Source organism: Melitaea cinxia, chromosome 14, assembly GCF_905220565.1.
Source record: "Melitaea cinxia chromosome 14, ilMelCinx1.1, whole genome shotgun sequence".
In the NCBI taxonomy this organism is placed as follows: domain Eukaryota; kingdom Metazoa; phylum Arthropoda; class Insecta; order Lepidoptera; family Nymphalidae; genus Melitaea; species Melitaea cinxia.
Genome location: NC_059407.1, coordinates 12,337,934 through 12,365,189, shown reverse-complemented (window position 1 = coordinate 12,365,189; position 27,256 = coordinate 12,337,934). Strand labels below are relative to the sequence as shown.

Genomic DNA, 27,256 nt, shown 5'->3' with positions numbered 1-27,256 from the left:
TTAACGATATTATTATACATTTATATATCAGTAGACAGATGTGTTCTACGAATTAGCAGCTTGGATATAAATTTAACATTAGGCGTAATAATACTGTATTTTCCGCGTCAAAGCAGTAAATGTCCACCCTAATGGTCTAATAGTCTAAGTAGAGGACAGAAATGCGGCCATTTCCTGTTATAACGCGAATACTTGTAATGAAATAGAAGTGCTAATTGGTTTTAAGAATATGCTACTCAGGTAAATTGAAAAAAGTTGCATATATTGCAAAGAGCCTGAGGTATAATAAGCTTAATTTTTTTACAAGTAATTGTTTATATATTCTATATATAATTTTTTATCTTTTGCTAAGTTAGTCTCTTATAATAAGTTAAGTCTCTTATATGTTATAGACTTGAAGATAAAAAAATATATGTGAATATAATTTAAAATTTAATCTAACACGAACAACCGCTCTGGTGTCGTGGTGCGAGCAGTCACCTTAAATACCGACGGTTAGCGGGTTTGATTCCCGCACGGGATGGATATTTGTATTTGTACAAATATTTATTTCCGGTTGGGATGTCTGCCCTTGTGGGTTCCCCACCGTACTACGGAGAGCACGTCAAGCGTCTGTCCAAGTTGTTATCATAAATACCTGATAGCGATCGTTACTCATAGTAGAGAACATATCCGCCAACCCGCAGTCGAGCAGTGTGGTGGATTAATCTTTAATCCTTCTCATCTCACATGCAGAAAGAGGCTTATGCCCAGCAGTGGGATATTACAGGCTTAATTCAAAATTTTATCTAACAATTTTAAAATCGAATTAGTATTAAAATGGCCGTATTTTCTCAAAGCTCCTCTTCATTACAGTAAGTACAAGTAACGGATCATTAAGTTATAACTTACATCCTTTCCTAAATCGAAGTCCCAAAGATGATAAGGGCGTCCTACTTTCGTGTAATCTACATTTATTACTCAATATCTTTTGATATTTAAGTAAGGATAATGTTAAGGTTTACCCGAGACTACGTTTTAATAGCCTAAGGGAATACGCTATTTGACGGATGACGATATCTAACAGATAAGTAGTTTTTGATATATAACACTTTTTCACCATCGGATTTTATTGTATTTATGAGATATGTCTATTCGCAAAAACGATTGTAAAACTTGTAATTTATTAATTGAGGTGAAACAGATACTAATACCCTATTTTACTACCTGCTTTTAAAGTCTAATCGTAACTTATTTCTTGGATAAACTTTATCTACGGCCTGTTAAACATATCATTAAAGTTTAATTCATATTATAAAGTTGATAAATATGTTTGTTTGGAAAGAGCATAGTAGTTCATTTTTTTTATATTTCATATATTATCTGAGATAGGCCACAGCAGGAAATATTCTGCTCAAAATCTAGAGCAACCCGACTGGAGTAGTGTCTTACTCTTACAGAAGACTACAGCTAAATAATACTGTTCTCAAGCAGCGTTGTCCTATGATAAGTAAGGTGACCAGAGCTTCTGGGAAAAAACCCTATCCCCAGGGTCCGTAGCGCGCTCGCAATGCTTCTGGTATTGTAGGCGTCATTAGGTCACGATAATTGCTTACCATCAGGTGATAAGTACGCTTGTTTGCCGACCTAGTTGTATAAAAAATATGTTTATTGTCCCAGTTACCAATCAATTAGTTACTAATGAATTATTCGAATCGCCACGTTGGCGCAACGGTCACAGCCATTGATTGTACCTGTTGCGCTGGCGATTGCGGGTTCGATCCCTGCACATGACAAACATTTGTATTGGCTATACAGGTGTTTGCCGTGGTCTGCGTGTTTATGCAGTCCTTGTGGGTCTCCCACCGTGCCTCGGAGAGCACGTTAAGCCGTCGGTCCCGGTTGTTATCATGTACACCTGATAGCGATCGTTACTCTAGTAAGGAATATATCCGCCAACCCGCATTGAAGCAGCGTGGTGGATTAAGCTCTGATCCTTCTCCTATATGGGGAAAGAGGGCTATGCACAGTAGTGGGATATTACAGGCTGAAGCGAACTATTTGAATAAAAGGGTTCGTCGTTACAAGAACTGTAAAAGTCGGCATGTTTTAGAAAATAATTTTATGTGTCAACATATTAGTTTTTTAGGAGTCACGAAGGTTAGGAGGTTAACCAATAACTTTTCCAAATTGATTTACAGCTGATCAGACCAGTGGCAAGATGCCAAAAAAGTTATTAAAAAATAATAAATTTCAATCTATCCGTGATTCAAAACTAGTTAATGTTGTTTTAAAATTGAATATATTAGCATATTTTCACATTGCCATTTTGTCGCGTTTTTTCACCTCTCATAATTAGTCGAGGTTAAATTAATCTGAAATCTAAATATAATATTTATTAGTGTCTAAAAAGCTGCTTAAAACTCGTTTAGTATCTGGTATTTTTAGTGATATTTGTTTATTTCAACATCTATAGATGATAGATCTTATATTAAAACTGTTACGGATCTAAATCTGTAGGTACATTGAAGATATATTAGATTTTTTTTTTTCGGAGGACTCTAAATAATTGATACTGAAGCAAATATATATTACTTTATTTTTACTGATATAAATATATATTACTGAATTTTTTTGTGTCTCTACCTACCTGTCTGTATCTTGACAATACATCTCAACAGTGCATCTCAACGAAACTGTTAAATAGATTTTAATAAAACTTGCCATTATTTGAATATTTACAACGACCTAGAACTCCTAACCGACTCAAACCTGTGTACTTTTTTTCTTGAAATCTTTTTAGTACACAGTACAGATAAGTAATATTTATTAAAAACGAGCTATTTTTGTCGTATCGCATTTTGAAGAACCGTATTACTATTTAGCAGTTGATCGTTGATTCTCGTCGACTTTTCTGTTTGTTTTAGCTGGCTCTGAGCGTTAATTTGGCGCGAACCATTGACGACTACAGAAATAGACTTTTGCTCTTGAAGAAAAAAAGTTAATGAAATTTTTGTTTAACGTTTCGATAAAAGATGAAATACAGATTCTAGTACAATTTTGTCACTAGCCTGGTTATTTATCACCTGGTTGTCACAATTTTTACTGAATGTGTGACACATTTTTTTTGCTTCTGAATATATAAATTTGCAATTACTTTTAAGTATCATTGAGTACTAAATAGTAGCCCGAGTGGTTTAATAGAGTAGACATGAATATTAACATAAAGGTATAGATACAATATCGCGCGTTTTATGCGCGTATGTTATTAATTTCTTAGAGGCTTAAATTCGTAATTAGTATCAAAAAAAAAAAAAAAAATTTAAGTATTTATTTAAATAAAAACGAATATTTTTTTTAATACTTATATTAAGAGATACAAAATAAAAAAAATATGTTAGTTGAAATGTTTACCTACATAAAACGAATACTGGGCCCTGAGCCAGACTGATACATCGCAACACCGCTAGACCTATCCAAATAGAACGCTTATATACTATATATTATACATGTAAATAAACATACTAGTATAGTAATATACTAAATTTGTATAACTGTTTATTGTTTAAATATTATATTTTGAACTTTACCATTTTATTGAGTTACAAATTATTAGAACGATATATATAAAACTAGTCGTTCTTCTTGTTTTTTTTTATATTTATGGCCTTCTTCATTTTTTTCATTAGTTATTTTCATTTAGATAGCGAAAGACTTTTATTTTATATAACTAGGTCGACAAACAAGCGTACGGCTCACCTGATAGTAAGCGATTACCGTAGCTTATAGACGTCTGCAACACCAGAAGCATCGCACGCGCGTTTCCGATCCCACCCCCTATTCCCCCCAGGAGCTCTGGTTACCTTATTCACCAACAGGAACACAACACTACTTGAACACAGCATTATTGAGCTGTGATCTTCTGTACGATCGAGGTACTACCCCAGTCGGGCTGATCCATATTTTGAGCAGGAAATTTCCTGCTGTACGTAGGGCAGTTGAGTGAAATATATATTATATCCTAGCTGGTACCCGCGACTTCGTCTGCGCAGGATCAGTAAGTACTCCGAGCAGCTTATTATATTCACAATATCTGTCTTTATACCGAAATTCATCAAAATTGGTTCTGCGACTTAAAAATCAATTTGTTACTACCAAATGTGCGTTAGAAACATAATTATTATCAATTTTTATTGTATTAATGGTTTACTGTTTTTGCGATAATGGCGTACTCATAAAAGATAGATATATGCTGGCGCGGACTTTTTTGTAGAACTAATTAAAATAAACATTTCTCCTGTACATTATATGCGTCTAAACTCTACAGCTTTTGCAGCGCACGCCAGAATAGCTCGCAGGTGGCAGAATTTTTTCCGACTTATTTGACAATTATCGTTATATTTTGGACAATTGACACACTATCTTTAAAAATTATAGCCTATGTGCTATTTTAATGTATAAGCTATATTATTGTAAACTTTCATCAAAATCCATTTGGTAGATTAACGAGGAACGAGGAACAAACATCCATACATACAAACTTTCGCGTTTATAATATTAGTAGGACTAGTGAATAGACTTGTAAAAATAAATTAATTATACAATTAAAATAATAAAATTTAAATATATACTTACTTTAAACTACAAACATATATTTCGTTATTATAAAATAAATTGTTGCAAAAATCAAGGTATTATGAGACTATGATGAATATACAACTCTATACAACGATTTTGATAATTACGTTTTCGGGTAAAGCATTTACCCTATTCGTAATACAAACGGGATATCTCGGAGGGATATCTGCGGAAGTAAACATTTACCTGTTGGGACGGTAAGGGTCATTAACCTCGCAAATATATAGCCTTTGTGATTGTGCAAATTCAGCAAGTAGCAATTATTCGTTATTATATTTTACCCGTCTCTTCAATGTTATGATGAGGCATTATTTCATTAAACATGTAACATTTTAAACATTATTACATATCTGTATATTATAATACGTGAACTTTGTACCTGTTTTAACGAAAATTGCGCAGACGGAGGAGTATGAAATTTCGAATACTTGTAGTTTATATAGAGAAGGAGTGCAGAATAATATTTTTTTTTAATTGTGCATTAAAATATATTAAATCAAAAAAAAAAAAACATTACACACATTACCATGTATTTGACACACACACGCATATTATACTCTTTTGTTGATTGTAAAAGTCTGTAGTCAAATTGAATTTTTTTAAAAAAAGGTTATTTATTTTCATTATTTTTTGTTTTTTTGTTAAATTTAAATTTTTAATTATGGTCGCATTACAACCACTGGGCGACCACTAGTTTTAATAAATAATTTAAAAGACTTACAGAAAACTTAAGAAAACTATACATTTTATAAAATCTGGCTTTATATTGGTTTATTTGGAATAAAAAACACTTTAATAAAATATGTATTATAGATTAACGTTATTAAACGTTACAAATAGCAACGATTTACTGTAACTATCGCCAGTTCATTCTCCGCACATGTCAAATAATAATATATTTGGTCATGGGTGTTTGCGTTGGTGTGACATAGATATACTCGTAACTAGGGCGCTGTTAAACGTTTATTTATTTTTATTTAACCTTAACACTGATAACTCAAAAGACCATGAAATTAATATTTCCTAGAACTAGAATTTTTTTAAGTAATTATTAATATTAGTAGGCGTTAAATTCGTTTGAAAATCTCTTTGATAGACGAAGAAAGAAATGAGTTAATTAAAAAACTCTCAAATAGGCGTAGAAAAACCAGAATTCTTGCATAATCCTAAATGATTTACTCCAAATTAGCGAGCACTTAACGAGCCGAAAGCTACATCCATTCCAGATTAGAAAATACGGAATATCAGATTTATCAATTATCAGATTTAACAAAATGATTCTGGATGCGCCGTATTACCGGATCGTAATCCTTTGTCACAACTAAGGTAAGATGATTAAGAAGGGTGTTCAAGTATTCAAAAACTCAGTAGCTTAAAAACAACCGACCAATCCGCAACCCTCGATATCTATCGACATATTTATAATCTGTATAAGCAGCTGTACGTCACTAAATACAAAGCATCTTGTCACTTCTGTTTTTGAGCACTTTCAAAACCGGTCATCTAATGCCCATAGATCAGGCCGTTCGTCACGATTGACGAATGTAGGTGAGGTGAAAGTAATATAGGATCCTATTAAGTTTCATTTTCTTATCTATCTGCATTAAAATAATGAGTCTTATGATAAATATCAAATGCCACTTCATTCGTTAGACAAGACACTTAATACATATTTTTTTGAGAAGTACCTCTTTTACTTATTTATATAATAATTTCTTTTTTCTGAAAGAATTAAAAAATATCTTAATTCTATTCTATCTATTAATTGTCTAACGAATACGACTTGAAGCCTAATCAAAGATTGAAGCTAATTAGTGAGACTCTCAATCAGATACTAAAGTGAAATATCAGTCAGAATAGGTGACTAAATAGGTAGTACGTTTATGTGAATAAGCATACATATATCTATGTTACACATACATAACGAAAGTAACCGACATAGCCCACAGAATTAGCAAGTTTTTGGCAGTGGGCTGGTCATTTGGGTCGCAGGACCGATGGCCGTTGGAGTAGACGGGTCCTGGAGTGGAGACCGCGTCTTGGCAAACGCAGTGTGCGACGTCCCCCCGGCCCGCTGGACGGACGATCTACGTAAGATTGCCGGTGTAGGATGGATGAGGATTGCGGAAAACCGGGATGTCTGGCGCGAACTTGGGGATGCCTATGTCTAGCAGTGGACTGCAGTAGGCTAAGCTGACTGACTGACTGACTGGCTGATATCTATGTTTAATTGTATTAGATCTTGTAACCTTACACATATTTCACTATTGAGTCTAACATAATAATGAAAATTTTATTACATAATATACATATGTACATTTGTATAAAAGCAACAATTGTACACTAACGAAACAATAAGTAAACAAACTCATTGCGATTTTATCATCAATTTCGTTGCACATTAATAAATACGAATGTTTGGCGAGATAGCGGGAAGTGGGGCACCACGCCCGTAGGGCTGCCAGATGTTGAAAATAACTCATAACTTTCTTACAAATTACTTTTTATTTCCTTTACCTGTATAACGTGACTTTCTTGGGTAAATTTTGAATGACATAAGCAATGCAGAGGATTCTGCTTATAAAACAATAAATTTAATTTTAAAAACCTGTATTGTTTTCAATGAGCTACGCGTGTAATTCATTGTCAGTATAAGTGTTATTAATTAAAACACATGAATTTTTATTTAATGTAGCTGTGTATCTAGCAATTTGTCTATATATTCAGTTCATATTTTAGTGTATTTGATAAATAGTACTTTTATCACGTTCAGTAAGTTCTACATTTTTTTATTCTCTGTAGTAGTAATACACTATAGTTCTACTGTGTAGCTTCAATTGCTTGCACGACAACCCTGTGGCACGCCTTAGATTTGTAGATTAGTATTAGGTACACAGATAATTACTTTTATTTACTTTATTACTAACTTTCTTTCTTTCAGCAATTATGAGGCGTGGTAACTTACTGCTGTGTTTTTATTCTGAAGTTACATAATGAATGTTACAATTGAATTTTTGTTATGTAATATTGAAAGACATTGCCAAATGATATATTGCATCAAACTGATATAATTACTTAAAGTAAGTTTCTTGATAAATAAAATTATTGTTTTTAATATAATCGTTAAAATGCTTATGTTAAGTACTTCGTTGCAAAACGTCTTAAGTTTTATTAATTTAATTTAATGTATATTCATTATAAGATTGCATTCAGTAATTTGTTCCCATATTAACGTTGTAACTGTTTGTATTTATGCAATATTAATTAAACATAATATAAAGAGGTCGCAGAGGCTTGTGATATAAAAAACTTCACAAACTGTGTCTGGGTCACGAAAGCTAATTTACGGCCACTGAATTTATAATACCAAAATTATGGAAGCATTATGAAGACGGACTTTTCGTCCTATAGATGTAGCGTTAAACAAGCTAGCGCAGAATTTAGTACAAAACATACCTAAAACATATTTATACAAACAAAGACGTTGCTTTCGTGTTAGTATAACCAATAATATTTTAATATTTCGTGTAATAATATATTAATGTTTATTTCCGTTGTGGAAAACTCGCAGTTACTTCAAACGGCTTCGTTACGAGTCATTTCGAATAAAACTCCCCTACCTCTAAACAGAAAGTCAAAAATTCTAACTCCGTTGCAAATGTAAATGAAATATTTAAAAACGCATTGCGGCAGAACCATTACCGGTACATTACGAGGACATCTAAATAAAGAGATTGCTTGGGAAAAGACACTTACCAAGCTTTCACGGTTTTTGACTTTGTGGAAAACATGTATTTACCCACATTACATCGTAGCTTCTCGTTTTAAAAGATCCTGTCTGGAAATAATGGTTTTATATTATTATTAAGCAAATAAAATACTAAAATTTATTTGATGTATCTATCTGTTTAAATAAAATTGAATCGCAAAATGTATTTTTAAGCGTAAAACTTGAGAACGGCTGACCGATTCGGCTAATTTTTTTAAGAAAAGTTTCCATTTTTTTTTGTGTATAATGAAAAAAAAAAACAGTAAAAAGATTCTGATATTGATTATACCACACTTATGTGTCACACTTATCGAACAACTGGTTTGTTTCTAGGCTAACACCTAATATTTACGTCGATAACACAAATACCACTAAGTAACTATTTCGGCATTAACGCGTCACACCGTAATAAAACACCATGTGTAAATGGGTCACCAATAAAGTTTGGACAATAATAGGCGTCGGGCACTTCAATTTTTTTCTAATAAAAACTAATGTACGTTTATCGGGGACCAATCAATACGGCCTTGTGTTTATAATCAATCACAATTTAATGTGGCCCTTTTAGTCGGAAACTGTTTAAATGATCAGTACAGGACTTAATTTTCCCCTTATGAGGTAATAATGATCAATAATATACACTTAAATTATGGTGGTATTTTGATCCGACATATTATAAGCTACATTAAAATCGGTATAACAAAACTAAACTCAAAAGATACTGAGAACAAAGCGATCACACAAAGTTTTGAAGACAGTTTTGTTAAGGCAATGCAAGAGGGGAAGTTCTTCAATCGTACAGAAGGTCACAGCCAAATAATTTTGCTATCAAGTAGTGTTGCGTTTCTGTTGTAAGGAACGGTCCTTTGGGATAGTTGGGGGCAGGATCGGTAATGTGCTTGTGAAGTTACTGATGTTGTGTGGAGGGTAAAGCGGCTATCATCAGGCGGACCCTACTTTTGTTATAAATAGCCTCAGCTTTTTTATCTTGGCATTGATCATTTAATATAACATACGTATTAATTAGAATAAAATCATAACGAATAAAAAAGATTTAAATTGAGCATGTTATGAATGGTGCAAATATATATATTGTTAGCATATAAGTGATGTCACATCCGTCAAGAAGTAGGGTTATTAAGTCGTGGCGCGGTCATATTGAACCTAGTATTGAAATTTTAGATCACACGTGAAAAGAAGAGCTTATGTACTCAGTAGGTTATACATGATGCTATGCGGAAAGAGTCATGTCTTAGAAATAAGACGACGTTATACAAATTCTGCGTTCGACTTGTTATGACTCGCATAGAGTCCCATCTTTGCCAACTGTCACCTCACTTACCAATCTATCTGTAAGCATTGCACAATTATTTCTTGCGTATGGCCACAGCCTCTCCCTCGTACGCACGAAACTCAGGCCTCCATAAAGATTACAGGATCGATTCAAGCACCAAGCATTTTAAAATACTTTCTACTCAGTTTTTCGAGAAAACCCTCTTGTAGCAGAGGCCTGCACCGTACCTACGTAGGTAGAGAAAACATACAGACAAAACTCAGACGTCCTATGCACGTATTGACAGACCTTGACGATAGGATCGCCATCGAGAATGTTCCCTTTGTAGGGAACACAACACAAACACACACCGTCCTCACCGGCGAAGATGATTTCTTCTGTCAGTAACTCGTCGCAGCGCTCCGTATAGCCCCTTCTCCATTCCGACAACATTCTAAGCTGAGGTGTGATCTCGCTAGGAGATACCCTTAGGACGAGCACCCTGCCTGAGTCCTCTTAAAAGGCTCCCATTATTCCTTTGAGCCTGGAGTGGCCAGTAGTGTCAACAGTAACATGGGTTAAAAAAACGTATTAAACCACTTTTTTTACGTACTGTGAACTTGTAAGGGGTAAATCTGCCCGTTTGGATAGCCAATTTTAATATTCTTAATTTTGCTTTGTATTATTGTAAAAATCCATTAGTTTCTTTTGTGATTTCTATCAATGAAAATGACTGTAATTTTAGAAAATTATCTACTATTTTAATGTATAAATTTCTATTCTGCTAATAATATATTTAACAAACATAATTCAATAAACACAAAATGAAATGATAATTTGTGTCTATAAAAAATAATATGCGCGAATAAAACTTCGCGGAGAAATGGTCATAAATATTTATAAAGCCATTTATATAAAAAGTAGTATTAAAATAACAATTATGAAGTGTTAAAGTAAAATACTTTCTTTTCGAAACTCATTTTTATTACATTAATGATCATCACACCGGCAACACTGCTTTAAATATTTTCGAAACTTTTTAATGTTAAACGAAGTTTATCATTGAAAAATGTTGCATAAAGTTACGGTATCTGTATAACATTAGACTTTTCCTGTGGTTAAGCCTTTTTAAATGTATAGCAAGATGTTTTCTAGCCTATAATCGTTTGCAACAAACGGGCCTTGTTACGTAATAACACTTTTATTTCAAATAGTACGAGCATAGTGGGACTGATAGATATGTATGTAGATTGGGACTTTCCTATTACTTTTTAATACCACAGTAAAAAGAAGGCATAAAAATAACTTCTTATACAACTCCCTTATGGAGGCCTAATGTCTATGACCAGCCATTTCCATACTAACATCGAATTTCCACTCCGTAATAGCGGTCGTGTAATCTAAAAAAACCACATTGACAAAGTTGTTCCGCCCTTGGAAGGTACTAAATTTTTGTGACAGGTCGTAAAAGTTTAAATTATTAAGTTTAGGGTATATTAAGGGTCTGCTTCACCGATTGGTGCTAATAAAGCCAGATAGCTAGACATAATAAAGGTAGATATAAGTTTCATATATGTTTTTCTTTCTCGCATTCAGCCTGTAACATCCCATTGTTGGGTATACGCTTTTATCTCTATGTTGGAGAAGGATTGAAGCTTAACCATCACGCTGCTCCACTGCGGGTTTGCGGATAAGTTCCTTACTATTACTTAGTAACGATCGCGGCGACGACGGCATAATGTGTTCTCCGAGTCACGGTGGGGAGACCCACGAGAGATATCCAAACCGGAAAGAAATATTTGTACAAATACAAATATCCATCATATATGCTGTGTGGTTACGGCATTAAAGAATATAGCCACCCCCTCTCTTAGCGTGGGTGTCGTAAGAGGCGACTAAGCGATAACACAGTTCCACTACCACCTTGGAACTTAAAAAGCCGACCGATGGCGGAATAACCATCCAACTGCTGGCTTTAAAATACACAGGCCGAAGACGGGCAGCAGCGTCTTCGGTGCGACAAAGCCAGCCCTGCGGTCACCAACCCGCCTGCCCAGCGTGGTGACTATGGGCAATACACATGAGGCCTATGTCCAGCAGTGGACTGTGATAGGCTGATGCGAAAATATCCATCCCCAGCGGGAACCCTTAAGGGTGGGAACCCTTAACCGTCGGTGTTTAATGCGCCTACTCGCACCACTACACCAGAGCGGTTGTCATGAGGTTGTTTATGATTTTCTTTATCATCATCAAACTCTACTTTATCACAAGCTTAAGATTACTACTTGGGGTTAGATGAAACTTAAAGCGCTGTTTTAAATCCTGTCACTGTCAACAACCGGTGGACCAGGCTCTAAAACTGGTGAAATTTGCAAGAATCTTAATCGAAATGATTTGTGTTAAAATTTGTGCAAGCACCATATTTAAGTGGTTTCCTAAAAATCGTCATGCATTTGACGTTGGAGTAAATGATCGTCAGGAACGTTGACGTATCAGAAGTAATGATGAATTAAGCTGATCGTTGATGATCCATCAATCTGAGTTTTTAAAAGTAATACGAAATGAAAGCGTGTTTATGAGTTATTCTAGGTATTCCCGCAACGAGTTTCGAATTCGAAATGGATTTATTAACATAAATTGATAACGATTCCGGGTTTTGTAACCGACTTTCAAAAAACGAGGAGGTTCTCAATTCGATTTAATTTTTTTCTTAAATTTTAATTGAATTATTATTATTGTTTTTTCATTGTTATTATAACGGAATATAAATTTTAATTGAAATATAAGGTTCAATTAATTTGCTTAGTGTTAACGAATTCTTAAAGAGGTTACCCAATTTCATTATATTTATTGTTATTAGCATTAAATAATTAAAAATTATGTCTATAATTATAAGAAATAAATAACATCATCAAAATGCCGCATTGATTATTCCAATAACGTTTAATAAGCAAATGTTTACAAATTTACGAAATATAGAACGTCAAAGCTACCACAGGGTTTTCGTTGACAATGCAACCGTAATTGAATTGACTTTCTTTGACGCTTCACTGCTATGGAAAATGTATGAGTCAGCGACATCATTACGACTGCGGGTATACAAACAACTTGTCTTACTTTCACGGTGGCAACAGGTTATAGTTATCTTGATGCATGCCCTTTACACCACTGCAATTCTGACGTGAACGTGCATTAATTTTCTTTGACGTCTTACTTATTCAATGTCTTTTGGTGCATAATTGTAATTAAATTTAACTGTTTTATCTATTTTTTTTTCAATTTTGCGATTTCCTAATACAAATAGTTGCAGTGTAATTGTACCGAGAATGAACTTATTTTATTGGAAATTATTAATTAAATTTGTAATTGCGTATGTTTATCTTTCTGTCTTGAAACTAAAATAAATACTTTATGATATATCATTACAGCCTATACAGTCCACTGCTGGACATAGGCCTCCACAAGTTCACGCTAAAAATAACGTGAACTCATGTGTTTTGCCCGTAGTCACCACGCTGGGCAGGCGGGTTGGTGACCGCAGTACTGGCTTTGTCGCACCGAAGACGCTGCTGCCCGTCTTCGGCCTGTGTATTTCAAAGCCAGCAGTTGGATGGTTATCCCGCCATCGGTCGGTTTCTTAAGTTCCAAGGTGGTTGTGGAACCTTGTTATCCCTTAGTCGCCTCTTACGACACCCACGGGAAGAGAGGGGGTGGCTAAATTCTTTAGTGCCGTAGCCACACAGCACGATGATATAGATTTATATATATGATGATATGATATAGATTTAAACTAACTCAATATTCTCGTTTGGCGTATTTTATGTACAAAGGAAAGTAAATATCTATTTTTGCGTACGAAAAACTAATATACGAGTACACAATGACATCTGCGCCTTACTCTGCATCCAATAGATAGAAAAAAGGTTCGCAAAATTATACAAGGGCGAAGCGAAAACAAAAGAGTCTTGTTCAAATATTCTTTTAAAGGCAGTACGCATTTCCACTTCGCGTCATAAAAAAGATACTCATGCGGGTGTAATTTGGTCGAGAATCTTAAATTTTTCCGAATTCTCCGTGAACACGGACTTCTTACTCTTTTATTAAGGAATATTTCTCGTTTGTGAGTATTTTCGTGTATGTACGTTTTATGTCTTTTCCCTATTTTACAATTGTAAGGACGATTCTAAACGTATGAAGTATAAAAACATAATTGGTTCGATTTTATCATTTCTCATTTTAAGTCTATAAGATTTGAATACTAAAAGTTTTGGTGTTTATACTACAATATAAAACCAAGTGTCATGCTATATATGTACCTACTATATAGTAAGTGTTTGGTCGTTTAAAGATACGACACTGATAATTGACTTCGAATAGCAGCTATTATTATGGGAACCCTTAAGCGATGTAATTGATGGGCGCGAAAGTGGTTTGTCAAGATTGAGTTCTTCGTTTTCACCGTTTATTTTGAAAAGGACATGCCGGTATTGCGAGATGCTATTTACTCAAGTTTTAATGAAAGTTGACGTAATGTATTATGGCATTTATTTATGACTAAGCTATGCCCGCGTCTTTGTCCGCGTGGAATTTAACAAAAAAGTTATTGTTCAGTTCACATTTTTAAATTAAATATTTTTTTTAATAAAAGTAGCCTAAGTTACTCCTTATTACATCAGTTATTTGCCAGTGAAAGTTCCGTCAAATTCAGTCCAGCCGTTTTAGGGATTAGCCGGAACAAATAGACAGACAGAAAGACACACAAAAATTGTAAAAAATGCTATCTTGGTATATTAAATTTCGCAAAAAGCGAGTGTACTGAGTAGATAATAAATTGATGTCTTGTTTTTGTATAATTTTTGTAAGATACCTATTTATAAGGGATGTAATAATAAAATTGTTAAAGTTAGATTAGGTTAATTATTTACTGACTTTATGAATAAACTTAAATTTTTACACATTTGCTAATCTTCAGAATATATTGTATCAAGAAACTATTAAGCTTTTCTTTTTTTAGAACGTGTTCAAATGTTTCAATAAATAAGTGTAAATTGTAAGTAATACTTTATATAATTTATTCATTATGCGAAACCCAATATATTTCTACAAACTTGCTATAGGAAATAGCCGAAATTCGATAGAAAAACGAAATTCGCCTTATTTATTCTAGCACGGTACTGTGTACCTTCACACGACGTAAGGCTCGATCCCGAGAGGGTAATTTTTGTTAACATTAAACGAAACATTTCCCAGCTTCGCTTTGAACGAAATAAAATATTAACTACATCTCACTCCATCTTACGACCCTAATCTTGTATTCTAATGCAATAGAAAGAAATAAATCCCCGGGGGAATTTGGCGTATGTATTCTGATTGCATGTTGCATTCGTTCTTTTTATGTACGAGTTATACATTTACGAGAGCAAAATTCGAATCTTCATTTGTATTTACTTGAAATACTTTTGAATTACTCTGGGGAAACTTTGAGATGTAAAGAACCCTCTTTTACCGCGAGTCTTACGATAATACCATATTGATTCTCATTATCGGTTCGATCAAATTGGTCTTTATACTGTGCTCTATTAGCTTCTTCATAGTATTTTTAGCGAAGATGTAATTTAGCAAAGCAAAATAAAGCAAAGATGTAGTTTAGCAAAGATGTAACTTTTGGGTACTTTTGGGTCTAGCTAAAGCCGAAATCTCTTACAATTTTAGGCACAACTAGTATTAAAATTGTATGCTTGATATTTAAGAAAGAATTTGCATACTAAGATCTGTATCTCATATACAACCGCATCAAATATCAGCGCCCGATTGTGCAATCGACGCATTCCTTTCTTCACAAACATTCACCTCAATTTACTATTGACATGTCATGGCCTTTTTATATGGATTGTGATCCACTGTTATGTATCCGATATTTTATGAAGATTTTATTTAGGCTGACTAAACTGAGATGGGGAACAGTAGGAAATTTTCTTCTAAAATCTGGAGCAGCCCGACTGGGTAAGTACCTCGACCTTACAGAAGATCAAAGCTAAATAATACTTCTTTCAAGCTGTGTTGTGTTTCTGTGGTGAGTAAGGTAAGTTCCTAAGGGAGATTTGGGGTAGAGTCAACAATGCGCTTGCAATGTTTCTGGTGTTGAAGGTGTCCATTACTGGTAATTGCATAGACATCAATCACCTTATCGCTATGAAGATGTTTATAGTTGTTGCGTTGCGTAGTTTTTTAAAAACAACTCCGTAGGATCTGAGTTCACTGACTAGTAACAAAAAAAATTTGGTTACAATTGAGTAAATGTATGATAGTAAAATATTAACCGTAAGGATTACACCATTTTATGTGAAACAACACCATACAAAACCGTCTATACAACATCTGTAAGCCGATACTACGTGGGTTTAGAGTTCACACGAAGATATTATCTGCTCGCACAGTATTGTGACCTACTGCATTAACGGTCAAGATCAGGTTATTTTATTATTACATTATTGTTAAGCAACGTCAATGTACGACGTCCTCCTCAGACCTCAGGCCTCAGATTTATATTTCCTTACCGTCAATGAAGTACAACGAAAAATCTGTATGTTTTGTGAGAAATTTCAACATATTCAATGTTAAATGAAGCAGATCTTTCTTAAATATGAGACATTTAGGCTTGTAGATAGTACAATTGGTTTCTTATAAGTATTTTTAAAAAAGGTAATCGAAAATTTTGCCTTAACTTATTTACCTGTTTCCTCGCACAAGCCTGTAACCCTTCTAAGTGATTATAATCTTTAGTATTCCAGAGGTCCCTTTCTCTTTGTTGAGGTCTGATTCGACAATTATTAAAACGCAATCTAATCGTATATTCAATTCAAATTCCTACCATTGTTTTCAGACTATAGGGTCATGGCTGATCCTTTTACATATCAATGAATTCTATTGAAATTGTCGAGTAAGACTTTGACCGTTATGTTGTGAATATTAAAGATCATAGTACTGAGCATGTTATTTATTTGTATTTGCATTTTGCGGACCACACATGCTTATGCTAATAATAGCATGGGAATAAACGGGAAATTACAATTTGGTAGGACGGAGTGGAACAGAAATTAGTATTTCCTTGTTTGTTTGTTTGCAGTGAGATTTTGACGTATAATAATTATTAATCCTTGTCAATTCTATTATAAAAATATTTAAAGTACAAGGATGATGAAACTTTCTGTTTCGATTACAGCTTCGATTCTTACTTTTTTACAGCTTCGATTCTTTTGAATTGTTTATAGTGTATTGCCTCAATTGTTTCTCGAGTACTACATTAATTCTAGTGTACGACATCAATGAACATATATACTACAGATGTGGTGTTTCATATGTAAGTTGGACTTTGAACGTTATTGGCTTATATAACCTTTTGTAAATTACGATAGTTTTCTGTTACAATTGATGACTTATTTTCTGATGCTTCAACTGTTTTTTTTTTTTTTTTTTTTTTTTTTTTTTTAATTTTGATCCACGGGCTCAAAATGCCCGTGCCTTTGTTTATCATGCATGCATTATAATACTACAGGCGATTTTTCTACTTATTATACTACAGATCGACAGTCCTGTGACTGCTTAGTAAAACTAGGACGTGGTCCGACGCCGACGGTTTTTTTTTTTTTTTTTTTTTCTCCTTACTAAATACTGTTTATGCAGAAGTATACACATAATTGCTTTCTAATTTCTAACATTATTATTTTTCTTATCTATGTCTATATTTACACTTATTTGCCTAGTTATCATATATGTACACTTATTTCCTAGTTACCATATATGTACACTTATGTTCTACTTACAATGTACACTTAACCTATGTTACTGTTAGTAAGGATTTTTTTTTTCTTATATATATATTATTTTTTATATAGTTATTATTTGTTTATCTATGTATAAGTTATCTATTTCTGTTATTTACTTAAATTTCACTACATAACTATTTATTTATCTATTTTTTTATTTTATTTTATAGGTACATCCACAAAATACATATGGAACATTATATATAATTCACTATTACATTATTATCTAATATGTATCCCATCACGAGGTACACAACATTCCACATTATATTAATGCTGTGTAGCAAGTATAATTAAAATTACTTCGCATAAAAAATTAACAGTAAAGATACTACATGTTAATAATAAAATTCATTTAAAAAGGTCATCAATCAAATTTATATAAAGTGTAAAGTTGAGATAATATTAATAATCAAACTTAGCTTAACTAAAATTTAAATAAATATATCAACATGCAAAATAACTGCTATTTGTAACTATTTGATAAACCAAAAGCATATAAGAATTTATATATTTATATATCTACTTTCTTATTACTATATCATGAGCCACGCCTGATCCCAGCATCTTGAGCAGAGCCCTTGCCAACGACATATCACGCTTGTGGATGGTTCTTTTCAGGTTGTGCTCCAAGATTGTTTTTGTCGAGGCACCCAGCGCTCGGCTAACGAACCTGCCGATTGCGTCATCACCGTCGTCAGTGTAGTAGACACAGGTGTTAGTGTGTCTTGTTAACGCTACTACCGCATGAGGCACACTATCGTGGATTTGTAGCCTCTCGGTCTTTGTCTGGACGATGATGACCTGTAGGTTTGCCCTTGTGCTTCATGAATGGTCATGACGCGCGATCCCTCTCCAGCACCGTATCCCTGGTCCATCAGGAATTTTTTCGCTTCCTGCGTATAGACCAAGTATAGGGTGGCCTTTTGAAGTTTTGGTATTGGCGCGCCAGTGTATCCATTCATTCTGAGGGAGTGGATGGTGGGATTTGCCGAGTACATGTTTATATATACCTCGCAGATGGCATATACAACGTCCATGGGACTCCGGTATGTGCAGGACAACTCACGTGAGATGTTGATTGTCAGGTAAGGTCTACAGTACCTTATTTCGAACAGATTTTCTCTGTCTATATAAGGCAACTGGTTGACATCTCCGATGAGAACAACTTCGCTTGCCCCCGAAAGCCGAGCCGCCATTACTATAGCTCCAAAATGGTTCATAAGGGCTTCGTCCACCGTTAAACGGTTAAATTTCGTGCCCCTTTTGAATCCATTTGTTAAAATGGAGGCCATAGTACGTACCCTAGACCTGATTTTGTCGCCAAAGCGGCGGGCTAGTTTCTCTTTAAGATCTTTGGCAGCTTCGACCGTCGTGATAACTACTATTTCCACATTCTCATCGAAGTTCCTAACTATGTGTGTCGTTTTTCCGCACCCAGGTACCCCGTTTATCCACTCCAGCTTCGGCAATTGCCAGCCCACGAGGCCCGCGTCGACATCAAGATCAACTGAAATGGATTTTGCCATCTCAAGCATCCTGTCATCCAGCATTACTCTCGTGCACTTGGCAACCACCAAAACCGGGTCCCTCGGAGGTGTTAAAAATTTTGGTGACGTGTTTTCCCGCCCCGCAGCCTCGGCCGTGCCCACAAAACCACCCGTGCCGCTATAGGCTGCCATATATTTTCCTGACATGTGTCCTTTGATAACCTGGGACGTGTCGTTATTATATATGGCTGCCTCTGCCTCATCGAGCAGCACCATTAGCAGACCTTCGCTGCCTCGCTGATGGGCCTCCAAGATCTTTTTGCATGTGGCCAAGTTGACTTCTCGATTGGCTTTTACTATGGCTAGGAATTCAACCATTGCGTTAACAGCATGGTCTAGCGGGTTCGATGCCGGTCTTAGCCTGGGCGGGGTTACTTGTCCCTTATCGGCCCTAGTTCGGTGAGTTTTCGGCTTAACCGGTTTTCCTAGATGGTCAGCCCTCAGAAACTCCCTTAGAGCCATAGCCTGTCGGTCCGTCGATGTTGAAGGTCGAGGCGCGCGGCGAGACGAATTAAACGTCGTCTTTATTGGAGAGACCAATCTGTGAATGGAATTCTGCAGTGCCACCAAGCGGGTATCGGAAGTCCGCTCAATGTTATTGGTCATGGAAGTGGTGTGTGATCTCTGTGCTGCTATTTTCAGTTGTATGCTTCAACTGTTGTTGCTTTTTATTTTCGTGTTTTTCGATAAAGCTTGTTGTATCATAAACATATATTTTTAGTACTTAGATAGAATATGCAATCCCTATTGTTTATTTAAAACAAAAATTTCGAAATAAGGAGTAATAACATATTTTATCAAATGATTATGACTTTATATTATTATATACTAGCAAACGGCCCCGGCTTCGCACAGGTGAAATGTTAATACTTAATATTATCTCCTACAAGAGATACGTTAGGAATTTATAAAATCCTCAGTGTTTCTCTACTATGCTTTGCATGTATTATACACATAAACCTTCCCCCTGAATCACTTTATCTATTGAAAAAAAAACGCATCAAAATCCGCTCAATCTCGTTTTAAAGATCTAAGCATACATAGGGACAGACAACGTGAAGCGACTTTGTTTTATACTATGTAGTGATTAACTTTATCACTATGAATAACGTTTCCAAAATCCATTCATAAGTTTATCATAACTCTATATGATAAAGTTCCTATATAATAAATACTCCGTTTTCCTTATTCCGAAAAACGTTCCGAAATATGTTATCAAAAATCGAGCCAAATATTAAAATTGAGTTTTGAAAAACGACACACCGTAAATCTTAACAAATATTATTCACATCACGTGTCGCCGAGTGAGATTATGTGGGGATGGCGAATCGATTCCGAAAAATCCTCTCGATCAGGAACAGAGATTCGCTTTCAATTTATTACCAATACTTTAAACGTTAACGGGATATTTTTTACACGAGGGTTAGACTTTTATCATGACAAGAACCGTATTTTCGGTAAAAATAGATCAGTGAAGTGAACATCTTACTTATAGCCCATATTGTTTACAATATAGTTTTTCTTCTTCTTCTGGTTAAAATGGCTTTCAATAGTGCCAAATGAGCACAGATGATTTCGCCAATGTCACGTAGAAACCGAATTCAATATCAAAGATCTGAGAATTAATCATATTTTTAACAGTTTTGACCCTATCATTACAAATATCATTGTGATACAGGTACGAATATACTTTTATAATTTATAAATGATATTCCTATTGATAAATCTTCCCATGTCAACAAACGACATTAATGCATTTTTTTCCATAAAATAACAATATGTTTTATATCTTTTATTAGTAATTGTGTTTATGCACGATTGTAGTCACAAATACATCTTTTACTTTTTATCTCTGGCTATAAATTCTCTCAGTGAAGTGTGAAAGCTTTTATTCCGAGGCGTTTCTTGTGCGTGTAATTACATCTTTCACTCTCTTTACAATAGGTGTTATGTAATTTTGTTATCACGTTTATTATTAACGTAGTATAAATGTGTATTATGTTTTTACTTATTGTTTTGATATTAGAATCGTTTTAAAGTGAATTGTGTTTTGGCTACCATTATCCATATTTTTTTCTCAGCACGCATACTTACAATTTTTATAGGAAAAGATAGTTTTACGCATACTGGTTATTTGCGAAAAAATTCTTAAACAGATAATTGGTAATGAATTTACTTCTTACGATGAATACCAGACGAGAAACACGAAGAAAATATATAATTAGTATTTATGATAAAAAACGTGTTGAGAGTTTTTTCCATCGGCGACTTCCGACGAAGTATTAAACGGAAAATCAACATTTTCACTCGCGATCTCTTTCTTGATATTACCACGATAAATTACTTTTTACGACATTCGTAATCGACGAACGTTTACGCCACTTACTGAGCCATGTAAGGTACCCATGTAGGGAGTTATGTGTACAACCGGTTTTCTTGTAGAAAGGGACAGGGGTCACTTTCCCTCGTGAATCGATGGTTACCCTTTAAGGGATACCCTCTCTGTTCTTTGTGAATGCCTGTTTGAATCTCCTTTATTGAATTTTTGTTCACCGTGAAGTATTTGCTGTTTATTTTTGTAGTCAAAGTCGTTGATAGATTCTTTGCATACTTTTTGTGTTCAATTAGTGGACGGAACGGAACATTAAAAATACTTTTTTTTTATTGTCATTTACACTTCCTTGTGTAAAAAAAACGTGTCAAATTTTTGTATTTTATTTTTACTTGCTTTGTTGCATCGCATGAAAATTTCAATAATAATTAAATATTAAAAATTAACCCAATTAAATAACTCATTTCTGTATTCTTATTTTAATCACTGTTATTTCTATAGAAACAATAACATTCAATATAAATCACCGTTATATATATATACTTATATAAAAATGAATGTTTGTCTGTATATCCTATATATAATCGTAAGCTATGCATTTGATCATGTCATGATCTTCAGTAAAGTGTTGTGCATGAGAACATAAAGGTTTCTGAGTTGGTACGACCAAAAAATAATAATAATAATAAAGAAAAAGTGTAGCAACGCGCGCAAGGTATATAATATTTATATAAAATAAAATATACCTTGCTATATAAAACTTAATAATTAAAATGTATTAATATTGAGTGAAATTTAATTAATAATTTGCATGTAATAATTAATATTGGATTCATGGATGTTTTACACATTTTACTATTGAAAATAACATCTTATTTTTTATTGACTAGAATACTACTTGAATAGTTTTTTATTGGAATCAATTGATTATATTATATTCTATTTTTTATTATACAAAAATAGGACACTTAATATATAGTATACTTTATAAAGTTTTAAAATACGATTCGGTTTTTATACAGAAATATAAACGTAAATTCTGTCCTTAACATACATTAAAAGATTACTTACAACACGGAGCTGTACCGAAAAGATCAAAGTTTTCATATAAAAAGAGGACTGGTGGATTTTATATAACTTTTAGTCTGTTCGGGTAACGTTATAAGAATTTATCTTTATTTTTAGTTTTAACATAGACTTAAATTTATTAAAATACTTTTTTTCTGCCATATAAGTGCTTTTTTCCCGTTAATGCTATATAATGTTTTTAAATAAAAAAAGTCGTAGCTTTTAATATATTATTAATCTTTTATCTATGTATTCATTGGTCTCAGTACATATTGAGACCAATGAATAGACAGACTGTTTTATTATCAATATTACGAAAAATATATAATTCATAAGTCACATAATTCATTCAATAATAAAAATATTTTGAGAATTTGATTTGATTTGATTCTTACAGTGTAATTTAGAGAATGTGTCCTATTATATATATTTTGTTAATAAAAGTATATTTGTGTTCCAGGTACGTTGTTCAGAGCAGTATCAACAAGATTTGGTATCGTAATCCCTTAACTATCGAGATCAAACGAGCTGTCTGTCTGTGTTACTCGTAAGCTGTGTGAACGTCACCCCTAGTATCAGTTTAAGATACTAAGAATCTCTCATTTCGATTAGAATATAGAGAGATCAAAATACAATTTGATAAAACTAAATTATAATTTAATGATGTAGCATACAAGTACTGGCAGTTTGTAGTGCATTTGCAGTTTGTGCTGCTTTCTGCATCGCGGGTTGTGGGTTTGATTCCCGCCTGAGTCTAGGTGTAATATTTTATATATGTATTATTTCCATATATATTTATAAAAAAAGTATTTAGCTGTATCAGCTGACTGCTACCTGTACCACAAGCATTAAGTTGCTTACCATAGGAACAAACGACTGTGTGTGAATGTTATAAGATATTTATTTATTTATTTCCTATATAGTAATAGTGTAAGTCTCATATAAATTATGTGACAACTAAAAGTTCTAAGCTATTGTATTTATTTAGATGGTATATGTACAGTGGTAAATATATAGATCAAACATTACCATGCCTAATTGTAAATCAATATTCATACACGATACACATAAACAGCCTATCGCAGTCCACTGCTGGACATGAGCCTCCACAAGCTCGCGCCAAAAATAGCGTGAACTCATCTGTTTTGCCCATAGTCACCACGCTGAGCAGGCGGGTTGGTGACCGCAGCTACATTAGTGACTACACCAATATACACAAGAAATAAAATAACATTACAAGTAATATCAACTTTATGATATTCATATAAAATAAAGGTAAATCGCTGAAGGTGTTGCTAAGCGCAAATTAGAAAACGGCTTGACCAAATCTTAAGTACTTTGAAGAGGGTTACGGAATGAAAATTGCTAAGAAATGTTAGAATATATCGGAAAACATAAGTATTATTTCAACTCGCGCGTAAAAGTTCTTAAGACAAAAACGTCTATGGGGACTGGTAATGTATTAATACTAGCTTCTGCCCGCGACTTCGTCCGCGTGGAATAGTTAGTTTGGACTAACTGAGGAAGCTCTCAAAAGGAAATAAACGCGATTTTGAAACATTCTCCATTGGTGCTCCGCTCCTATTGGTCTTAGCGTGATGATATATAGCCTTCCGCGAAATGTGCTATCTAACGCTGAAATTTTTTTTGACATCGGACCAGTTGTTCGTGCGATTAGCGCGTTCAAGCAAACAAACTCTTCAACTTTATATTATTAGTATATACCGATGATATATCATGATACATTCATGATACCGATTTGAATTCTTCTTATGTTTGAAAGTCTGTTTATATATTACTAGGAAAGAATAAATACTATAATATAAATAATCTTCTAGAAGTATATAAATAGAATACGTCACACAGGTGAAACGGTGCGGGATGTCTAGTCTTACAACAAATATTTATCATCATACTTATTATTTTTTATAGTCTTTCTCGTAAGACGTGTTACTGAATTTTTATCACGTGATTATGTACGTACCGTTATGATATAAAAATATTATTGATGAGAAAAACGATTTCGTGCTGATGGATATTCAATATAATTATTTATATTGTGCGAATTATTGTGAACGAATAAAAGATCTATATAAAAATTTAGGTTAACATAATAAAGAGTTTTGTTGTATTATTCTGAAAGTACTAAACGTAGTTTAGTAATTATTTTGCCAATAATAAATTATAGTTAAAAAAAAAAAACTAAAAAACTACGCTTTTATAGCTAATCGAACTAAAAACTAGAAAATATTTTTTAATTACAAAGAGTTTATATTACAGTAGTACAAGATCGAACAGTCAATCATAATTATTTACTTCAAAATAAAATTATAATAAAATTTAAGTTACTAAGAGATTAATTCAATTCAGAGTAAAAAACGCGGGGTGCATTTGACTATATTTTCATAACTTTTTGCTGTTTTTATAACTTTCCGCACATAGATAGTATACAAGTAGAATAATTGTTACATTTAGTATATCAATCGACTACAATAATAAAAATAAGCTAATCATAAAAGCGTGGTAAAAAAGATGTTATTCAGAAGTCTCTACATAAGAGAATGGCAAAAAAATCAACACAAGTGAAATCGTGTCGGTTATCTAGTATTCTAGTACAAACAAAATTATGAGTCTGCTTTTTGTTCTGATAGCCAAGTAAAATGTTGTCTTTTGAATTTTGTTTAGTAATAATTAATACGGTTCTTACTATTCACTGATTAAATTCAAAGAAATTAATTAATAAATTAAAATTAAAAACGATCCAACCTTAACATTAACAACTTATAACAAGTTAGGCCTTAGATATTTTTGTTTCTCTCTTTCATTGTAAACAACATGAACGTTTGAGGTGATTTATCGTCTATGGGCCTGTTTCACCAGTAGCGGATAACGCTATTTGACGGATGACAATACAAATAGACTTAGGCATGTAGGACCTGTTTACAAAAAATACAAGAAAATAAATAATCATACATTTTCGGATGTCAGATCAAAAATCAGTTACATATATATTAGTAAATTGGTCACTAATAATAATATATAAAAAAGTAATTTAGATGTTTGTTTACAGAGGTAAACAGTACATAGTTTCTAATGTTAAGACCATCGTCACAGCAAAAATAAGCTTCGTACAATCAAAAAAAAAAAAAAACTTTAAGTTCCTTCACACACCTGTGCTTGATAGGATAGAATAAGCCTCACAACTTCATTCTTTTCACGTTCACGATACTTACTAATGGTCAGATAAACTCAGTTTTACCTTCTTCTGCGTTAAAATGAGAAAGCAAACATTTTTGTTTATAAATTTAGGTGGATATGTATTTACTCTTTAAATTATTTATAACATTTATAAATATATATACATATAAAAGTAAAAGAGAAGATTGGCTTTCTAAGTACCATATAATATGAAGTCTAAAAAATAAATCTTCGAAATGTATGCACGCGCATAACTTTGGAACGAATGCACCAAATAACTGTAATTCTTTTTTCTGTTCGTTTTTGTCACAAGGTTTATATGAAAAAAAAAAAAGATATAATAGAAAGGTTTTACATCACATTAATATTGATAATTTATTATACAAGTGTTTTAAAGTAGAATAAATATATAATTCACGTAATATCATATCTAAATAATCTTTTTGCAATAATTAGGAACGCTACGCATTACCCTGAGGTGAATGACCCTTAAACATGTGTTTTTATCAGACTTAAGGAACAATTGTTATTGTAATTGCGGACGTTATTAAAACGAGAACGTGTTGAAAACTTGTGCATTGTTATTTAATTGCAAAATTTATTAATGTACTAAAATAAGTGAAATAACTATTAATCTCTTAAATCATATTAGCTTTAACGTTTTTCTGTTAATGCGAATAAATTGTTAATAAAAAACAGTTTAATAGAGTCTCAACGTTGCACTAAATACGATAATCGTAATTACATATATATATATATATATATATATATATATATATATATATATATATATATATATATATATAGTTACGAAGAAAGAATCAAAAGGTAATCTAGTTTTTCTCATATAATTATGAAAAGTATAATATACCTAATAATACTCGTACAGTTATGCAAATAGCACAATATAATGACAATACATATAACCGTAGACATACAAATATTTGAAGACCGTATACGATACTTGTACAATATTTAATTACCATAGACGCTTATTCAATATTTAATTTTGGTTGTGTCAATTTGACATAAATTATGTTGTTGTTGTTTTAAAATTTATCCCCAATAGGGAAAGGCAAAGGACTATAAGCCATACAGCCTAGTTTGAATTTGTAAGTTTCGTTCTGATATATCAAAAGGCAGTCTGACATACATCATTTCGCCAATGACATGTGGGATTGAGAAGACACAGACAGAAGAAGTTATTGTTATTGTTAAGTGCGTTCCAGAATGCTATCTTAATAAAATTTTACGAATTTTATTGTTTTTATAATTATTAATTCTTAATTTACAACTATATAAACAAAAAAATAATAATGTATTTATGCAGTAGATATATACAATTTATAATTATAAATGAATAAATAAAAAATATTTTTAATCGTAGCGATCTATAAAAGTTAACAGAATTATACTGAAACAAGTTTAATTGTCAAACGAACAAAACTTGAATTTTCGACAAAAGGTTTTTAATAGAGGTCGTTCGATGACAGCTAGCGGTTTTTTTTAAATAAAATGCAATTACGATCTGGCAGCGACTTTACAAGTGCATTCAAACTGCAGACTCGGTTTTAGGATGCTGGAGTCTACTTGTCGTATTCGGTCGTTTTTATCATAATTGGA

At 33.1% G+C, this 27,256-nt stretch overlaps 1 protein-coding gene and 1 long non-coding RNA gene across 2 annotated transcripts in view; both read left to right on the top strand.

Annotated features, from left to right (window-relative positions):
- The window catches only part of LOC123659790, a 130,181-nt gene that overhangs the window by 20,702 nt on the left and 82,223 nt on the right, over window positions 1-27,256 (top strand). The gene's annotated exons all lie outside the window — the stretch shown is intronic.
- On the top strand, window positions 23,313-24,639 carry LOC123659793. The gene is made up of 3 exons (XR_006744089.1): window positions 23,313-23,323; window positions 23,439-23,440; window positions 24,522-24,639. It is a non-coding gene; the product is annotated as an uncharacterized LOC123659793 (long non-coding RNA).